Source organism: Dendrobates tinctorius, unplaced genomic scaffold (genome assembly GCF_039654945.1).
Source record: "Dendrobates tinctorius isolate UK_male_01 unplaced genomic scaffold, ASM3965494v1 ptg000208l, whole genome shotgun sequence".
In the NCBI taxonomy this organism is placed as follows: Eukaryota; Metazoa; Chordata; class Amphibia; order Anura; family Dendrobatidae; genus Dendrobates; species Dendrobates tinctorius.
Genome location: NW_027361875.1, coordinates 5,966,217 through 5,974,473, shown reverse-complemented (window position 1 = coordinate 5,974,473; position 8,257 = coordinate 5,966,217).

Genomic DNA, 8,257 nt, shown 5'->3' with positions numbered 1-8,257 from the left:
TTGTTACATAAAATGTCCTAACAGTAAAAATATCTTTTTTTGGTCTTTATTGCTCCATCAGAGCCCAAGTGCGGGGGAAAAAACACCCCTCTGCTCCGCCATATGTCACCTGCTGAGCTTATCTGTATTCATCTGTGTGTCACGATCGGAGTGTGGACCATGATTCACGGACGGGCCGCGGGTCTCCCAACCTGAACTTGAGGGACTCATATATCTATAAGGCCGGTTTCACACGTCAGTGTCTCTGGTACGTGTGGTGATAGCTTTCACACATACCGGAGACACTGACACACGTAGACCCATTCAAATGAATGGATATGTGCACATATCTGTCTTTTCTCACGGACCGTGTGTCCGTGTGCTCCACACGTCGACATGTCCATTTTTGTGCATCTGCACAGATCACACGGACCCTTACAAGTCAATGGGTCCGTGTAAACACATACTGCATACGGATGCCGCCTGTGTGCCGCATCAGTACCACACGGACAGCAGCCGGGGAAGAAGCGCTACAGTAAGCGCTGTTCCCCCAGGGCAGGTGCTAAAGACGGCTCTTATCATTCTTCCGTGCTCTGCCGGCGATTGGCGCGAGCAGAGGAGAACGATCAGAGTTATATTAAAGTCAGAATGATGACAGCAGGAGGGGACTTTTGGGACTATTAGTAATCTGGATAGAAATAGGAGAGGGGACAACTTGCTGATTCCGGTGGCCTGCTCTCTGTGAGATTTTCCTGGTTGGTTAAAGAAAATAGGCGGAAACCCACGTCGGGTTTTTCATTCATTTATTTCATTAGATTGCAGGCGGCGGGTGAGGGATACCCCGATCATCCGCTCCTGCTGTCACTGTTCTTAGCGGTTGCAGGTGTCGGATGATGGGAGTAAGAGTCCCACCTGCTGTCATCGTTCTGACTTTAATATAACTTTCATCATTCTCTTCTGCTCGCGCCATCTCCGGCAGAGCAGGGGAGAATGATGAGAGCCGTCTTCAGCATCCGCGGCGTCCGTGTGGTACTGATGTGGCACACAGTTGCCACATGTGTGCCGCAAGTAGACACATGGACACGAATATCTCCGGTACCATTTTTTCCGGTACTGGAAATATCAGGACATGTGAAACCAGCCTAAGACACGCGGTTATAATGTGATTGTTGGGTCCTATAGAAACATCAATACTGTTGATGTTTCTGCTCACTACGTGTGCTCATTGAGCTCTATGTAGCTGGGACAAGAGAATACAGAAGCGGTTCATTCATTCCTCTTCAGGTTTCATATTGAGGGTTCCTAGGAGCAGGTGTAAATCTGAGACCCTCGGTTCTCCTAATTTGTCATACTATATAGAGGTAACAGGCCGGACCGTGAAATGGCGCTTTAATCAATTGTCTAATCACTTGTCAGCCTTTGAAAAATTATAAATTATGCAAAAAAAATTGCAATATAGTTCAAGGCTTATTCCCAAGATAGCAAGTCATAACCTATCCCCTATAGTTGGCTATTTCTGGCAGTCTCATAGACCATGGGTGGACATACCATTGGTGCAACCGGGGCAACTTCCAGGTGGAATTCATTATGGTGAACTATTGGGCTGCAAAGAGCCAAATATATTGTTCTTACACAGGGGCCCTATTCTGTCTTTATTGTCCAGTCCAATAGACAATGAATGAAACCTTTGCACTGCCAAGATGAAGCTGGGCTGAGTCTCACCCTTAGAACTGCTAGACATCAGACCACCGGAATCAGCAAGTTATCTCCTCTCCTATTTCTATCCAGATTACTTACTGCTTGAATCTCTAGTTTAGTGGGATCGGTGCGATCTGGTTATTGTTATGGGATCATGCTAACGATATTGGATTTATCCAAAGCAAACAACCCCCTTAGTGACAGTTTTCATGAGGCACCTGTTTCTATAACATTTTAATACATCTGCCTATTGCCTCCAGGATTCTGGTTTTCTATAGAAAGAAATCAATAAACGCTTTCTATTATCTCGCAGGCTGCATAATTCTGAATAGCCTCCGGGTGGCAGCATTGCCCAGAGCATACATTATAAAAGTATCTGTGACTTGAGATTCTGGTTTATTTGTTTTTCCTAAGTCATGTGGCAAGGGTCGATATTGACTATTAAGATTGCTACTTCCTATAGGCGGCACTAGAGTTCTAGTCCTCTTCCTCTCTGAAGAGGACTAGAATTTACATATTTAATTTCCCATAGGGGCACTGCAAGGCTTAAAAGCCTCCTGCATGTCAGGCTTGACATGTCACTCTCCGCAAGAAGAAACATTTCCCCTTGGATCCCTTCTAAGGCCGGGGTCACACTAACCTACGCAAAATACAGTCCGTATTTTACATGCGTAATACAGAGAAATGTCCCCTAAATAGTGCTCCGTAAGTCATCCGTAATCAACGTGCGGTCGTGTATTTTGCGCATGTCTGCATCCGTATGTAATCCGTATGGCATCCGTATGGCGAGATTTTCTCGCAGACTTACAAAATGGACATTTAACGGTTTTGAGGCCTGCAAACTATTTAAATTATAAGCCTACACCCTATTTATTGGCTCCGTAACATGTGCCTGCCTCCATTCTGTCTATTTTTGACCTTGCCTTGACTAGGTGTGTTGGTGTTGTATGGCCAACATGACAGACAGTCTGAGTTTCAACACAACTGAGCAGGTTCTCTTCAACTGGCTTTTGTCACGCCGCTTTGGTCAGCCATACCCAGTGATAGTGGATCCGCGGAGGAGGAGACGCATGTGGGTACATCCACTTTTGAGGCAACGACTCACAAGAGGTCATTTCCACCGCCTCTATTCTTCTCTACGGGAGCATCCGGATAAATTCTACCAATACTGTCGCATGAGCCTTGCAACATTTGATAGACTCTTGGAGACAGTGCGCCCTGGGATAACCTTTCAGGACACAAGGATGCGCAAAGCTATATCTGCAGAGGAGCGACTTCTACTCACAATACGGTATGTACTACACAACCACATTCTCAATGTTCATGATGTGTTGCCCAAAGTATGTATTTTTTGCTTCTTGGAGTAACTTTTATGCCCTCATCTTAGTCCACCTATGTGTGAACTTACAGACCAGAATGTTATGTGTAATATGTACTGAATATCACTAACTCATTGTGCAAACAAAGATGTGTGTGTTATTTCATAGAATCATAGAATCGTAGAGTTGGAAGGGACCTCCTGGGCCATCTGGTCCAACCCCCTGCTCAAAGCAGGATTCGCTAAATCATCCCAGTCAGATGTCTGTCCAGCCTCTGTTTGAAGACTTCCATTGAAGGAGAACTCACCACTTCTCGTGGCAGCCTGTTCCACTCATTGATCACTCTAACTGTCAAAAAGTTTTTTCTAATATCTAATCTGTGTCTCCTCCCATTCAGTTTCATCCCATTGCTTCTAGTCTTTCCTTGTGCAAATGAGAATAAAGTTGATCCTTCTACAATGTGACAGCCCTTTAGATATTTGTAGACAGCTATTAAGTCTCCTCTCAGTCTTCTCTTTTGCAAACTAAACATTCCCAAATCCTGCAACCTTTCCTCATAAGACAGGGTTTGCAGACCGGTCACCATTCTGGTCGCTCTTTTCTGAACTTGCTCCAGTTTGTTGATGTCTTTTTTAAAATGTGGTGCCCAAAACTGGACACAATATTCCAGATGAGGTCTGACCAAAGAGGAGTAGAGGGAAATAATGACTTCACGTGATCTAGACTGTATGCTTCTGTTAATACATCCTAGAATTGCATTTGCCTTTTTTGCTGCTGCATCACACTGTTGACTCATATTCAGTCTGTGATCTATTAGTATACCCAAGTCTTTTTCACATGTGCTGTCACTTAGCCCTATTCCTCCCATTCTATATATGCTTTTTTCATTTTTATTGCCCAGATGTAGTACTTTGCATTTCTCCCTGTTAAAAACCATTCTGTTAGTTGCTGCCCACTTCTCCAGTTTATTTAAATCTTTTTGAATCCTCTCTCTCTCTTCTCTAGTATTAGCTATCCCTCCTAGTTTTGTGTCATCAGCAAATTTAATCAGTTTACCCTCAATTCCTTCATCTAAATCGTTGATAAAGATGTTGAACAATACAGGGCCCAGGACAGAGCCCTGTGGTACCCCACTTGAGACATTCTTCCAACTGGATGTGCAGCCATTTACGACCACTCTTTGGGTCCGATCACTAAGCCAGTCATGAATCCACCTAACAGTTGCCTTGTCCATTCCATACTTAGTCATTTTTTCAATAAGGATTGTATGAGAGACTTTGTCAAATGCTTTGCTGAAGTCAAGATATACTATATCTACAGCATTTCCTTGATCCACCCAATCAGTGATACCGTCATAGAAGGAAATTAAGTTAGTCTGACATGACTTATTAGTTACAAACCCATGCTGACTCTGTTTGATCACTTCATTCTTATCCAGGTATTGACATACATGTTGTTTAATAATTTGTTCAAAGATCTTTCCTGGTATAGAAGTCAGACTCACCGGCCTATAGTTGCCTGGGTCCACCTTCTTCCCCTTTTTGAAGATAGGAACAACATTTGCTCTTCTCCAGTCTTCTGGCACTTCTCCTGTTCTCCAAGAATTTTCAAAGATTATGGAGAGGGGTTCAAAAATTTCTTCTGCTATCTCCTTCAGTACTCTGGGGTGTAATTCATCTGGACCTGGAGACTTGAATTCATTTAGGTTAGCTAAGTGTTTCCTCACTATCTTTCTGTTTATAGATATCCTGGATTCTTCTATTCCCTTAATAGGACAGTGAATAACAGTTGGTGTTACATTTCCTTTCTGAGAGAAAACAGATGCAAAATAGGAATTTAAAAGTTCAGCCTTCTCAACATCCTGTCTTACCATTTCATCATTTTCATCCAGTAAAAATCCTATAGCATCTTTGACTTTTCTTTTACTTTTGACATATCCCCAAAATCCTTTATTATTGCTTTTGACATCTCTTGCAAGCCTCAATTCATTTTCAGCTTTAGATAATCTGATTTGTGCCCTGCAGGTTCTGCAGACAGCATTATATTCTTCTTTAGATATGCCTCCCTCTTTCCATTTTATAAACATTTTTTTCTTCCTTTTTAGCATGTGCTTAAGTTCTGTGTTCACCCATCCTGGTTTCCTTAAATGCTTCCTATTCTTCCCTCTTTTCGGAATTGTTAACAACTGTGCTTTGAGAATTTCATTTTTCAAGATTTCCCATCCTTCCTGGACATTTTTGTCTTTAAGGATATCCAGCCATTGGATCCCTCCAATTATCTTTCTGAATCCCTTAAAATCTGCCTTTCTGAAATCTAACCTTGACGTCTGAGTCTTCACAGGTCTTCCGCCTCTAGTTATCCAAAATTCTAAAATAGCATGGTCGCTACCTCCTAGGGTTCCAGCCACTTTTACCTCCTCAACCATTTCCTCCCTGTTTATAAGGATTAGATCCAAGGTAGCAGTTCCCCTTGTTTTCTCCCCTACCTTTTGGAAGATAAAGTTGTCAGCAAGAGAGGATAAGAATTTCCTTGACCTGTTAGTTTTGCCTGAGAGAGATTCCCAACAAATGTCTGGATAGTTGAAATCTCCCATGACAACTATGTCATATTTTTTGGAGAACTTGGCCATTTGCTCTGAAATCCTACCAAGTTTGTTATGTATGGACCTGTTTGTTTTGTAAATGTGTGCATTCTAAAATATTCCTTTTCTGTTGCTCTTCAGCTTCCTGGCCACTGGCCTGTCTTATGCTGCCCTACACTATGAGCTTTTTTCAATATTGTCGCATGATCATTGCAACATTTGATCTCCTCTTGGAGACAGTGCGCCCTGGGATCACCTTTCAGGACACAAGGATGCGCAAAGCTATATCTGCAGAGGAGCGACTTCTACTCACATTACGGTATGTACTACACAACCACATTCTCAATGTTCATGATGTGTTGCCCAAAGTATGTGTATTTTCTCATTTTTTTGGCCTCATCTTAGTCCAGATATATTTAAACAGCTGACCAGAATGTTATGTGTAATATGTACTGAATATCACGTAGTCATTATGCTTGAAAAAATATGTGTGTTAGAAGATGTGAAAAAAGAAAATGTTTGGTACGTGTGTAGCTGTTGTGTAAGGAGTGGCAAGAGTGGACCCTCTGGGTCACGGTACCGGGATACCTGGGGCAAGCTGGCCAGGTGGTGCCGACCCCTATACAGGGACCGTTAGGAGCAGGCCCGAAGGACTCGAATACCGCGACAGCTGATACCAAGAGGGGTGGCTCAGGTGCGGATGAGACAAACAAGGCAGAGGGTCAGGAGCGACTGGAGTCAGGAGTGACTGGAGTCAGGAGTGACTGGAGTCAGGAGTGATCGGAGTCAGGAGTGACCGGAGTCAGGAGTGACCGGAGTCAGGAGCGACAGGAGTCAGGAACGACAGGAGTCAGGAGTGACTGGAGTCAGGAACGACAGGAGTCAGGAGTGACTGGAGTCAGGAGCGACAGGAGTCAGGAGTGACCGGATTCAGGAGTGACCGGATTCAGGAGTGACCGGATTCAGGAGTGACCGGATTCAGGAGTGACCGAAGTCAGGAGTGACCGGAGTCAGGAGCGACTGGAGACAGGAGAGACCAGACGGCGCCAGAGTACCGTACGGTAGGCACACGATAATCAGGCGCCTCCATGAGGGAGGAGCCGCCTGATATACCCTGTGCTGGAGCTTGATTGGTAATCGCTCCACAGGGCTGGTGCAGCAGGGGTTAAGTGAGGGGAAGAGCGCGCGCCTGTGGCCTAAGGCGCATGCCCGGGACAGGAGCAGAGGAGGAAGCCCCATGCAGAGCTGCAGGATGGGAGACTGGGAGCGCTGCGCGCCGGCTGGAGTGGTGAGTGGGGAGACGGGGGAAGACCCAGGGAGCAGGAGCAGGTAGAGCGGGACCCAGCGAGACAGGTGACGCTGGCCCCGACCTGACAGGCGGCGCTGGTACCGACCTGCCAGGTGGCGCCAGCGTGACAGTACCCCCCTTTACGTCTCCTCCTTCTGAGATTGGCCAAGAATCGGTCCATGATGCGTGGAGCATCCACGTTCTCTCGCGGCTCCCAAGACCTCTCCTCAGGACCGAACCCTTTCCAATCGATGAGGAAAAAGGTCTTTCCCCTAACCTTTTTCATGGCCAAAATATCTCTCACCTCAAAGACGTCATCGGCCCCTACTGGCTGAGGAACAACAGGAGGCACAGGGCAGAACTGATTGAGGACGACCGGTTTCAGGAGTGAGACATGGAAGACATTATGGACCCGGAGTGAAGCAGGCAGCCTCAATCTATAGGCCATACTTTTGATGCGTCCAAGAATCTCGAAGGGACCGATGTACCGGGGACCCAATTTATACGGAGGGATTTTCAAGCGGATGTGCTTGGTTGACAGCCAGACTTTGTCTCCTGGATGGTATGGTGGGAGATCCCTCCGCCTCTTGTCATGTTTTTTCATCCGGGCCGCGGCTTGTATAAGAGCCTCTTTGGTCCTCCTCCAGACCTGGGAAAACTCTTGGGAGAGGGCATCGGCGGCGGGTATGCCAGAGGATGAAGATACTGGAAGAGGCACACCTGGGTTCTGACCGGAGACCACAAAAAATGGAGACTTGGTGGTGGATTCATTGGAATGATTGTTATGGGCGAACTCTGCCCATGGAAGAAGATCGACCCAATTGTCATGATGGGCGTTGGAGAAGTTCCGCAGGTAGGAGGTCAAGACTTGGTTGACCCGTTCAACTTGCCCGTTGGTCTGTGGATGATAAGCGGAAGAGAAGTCCAGAGATATGCCCAAGAATTTAAAGAGTGCTCTCCAGAAGCAGGAGGTAAACTGTACCCCACGGTCAGACACGATTCCCTGAGGAAGCCTGTGTAATCTGAAAATCTGATGAATGAAGATTCTGGCCAATTCGGAGGCCGTTGGCAAGCCGGGTAACGGGACAAAATGGGGAAAACCGATCGACTACTACCAGAAGTCATGCATCCAGAAGAGCGGGGTAAGTCGGTAACAAAATCCATGGCAATGTGTTGCCAGGGGGCTTCGGGACCAGGCAACGGCTGAAAGAGACCGGAGGACAAGCTTCTAGGTACCTCGTTCCTGGCGCAAATTGAGCAGGAGGCCACGAATTCTAACACATCCTGGCATAGAGAAGGCCATCAGTAATAACGGGAAACCAGCGCAAGGGTCTTCTTGATGCCAACATGTCCAGCGATCTTGGAGGAGTGGCCCCAGCATAGTACTTCTGC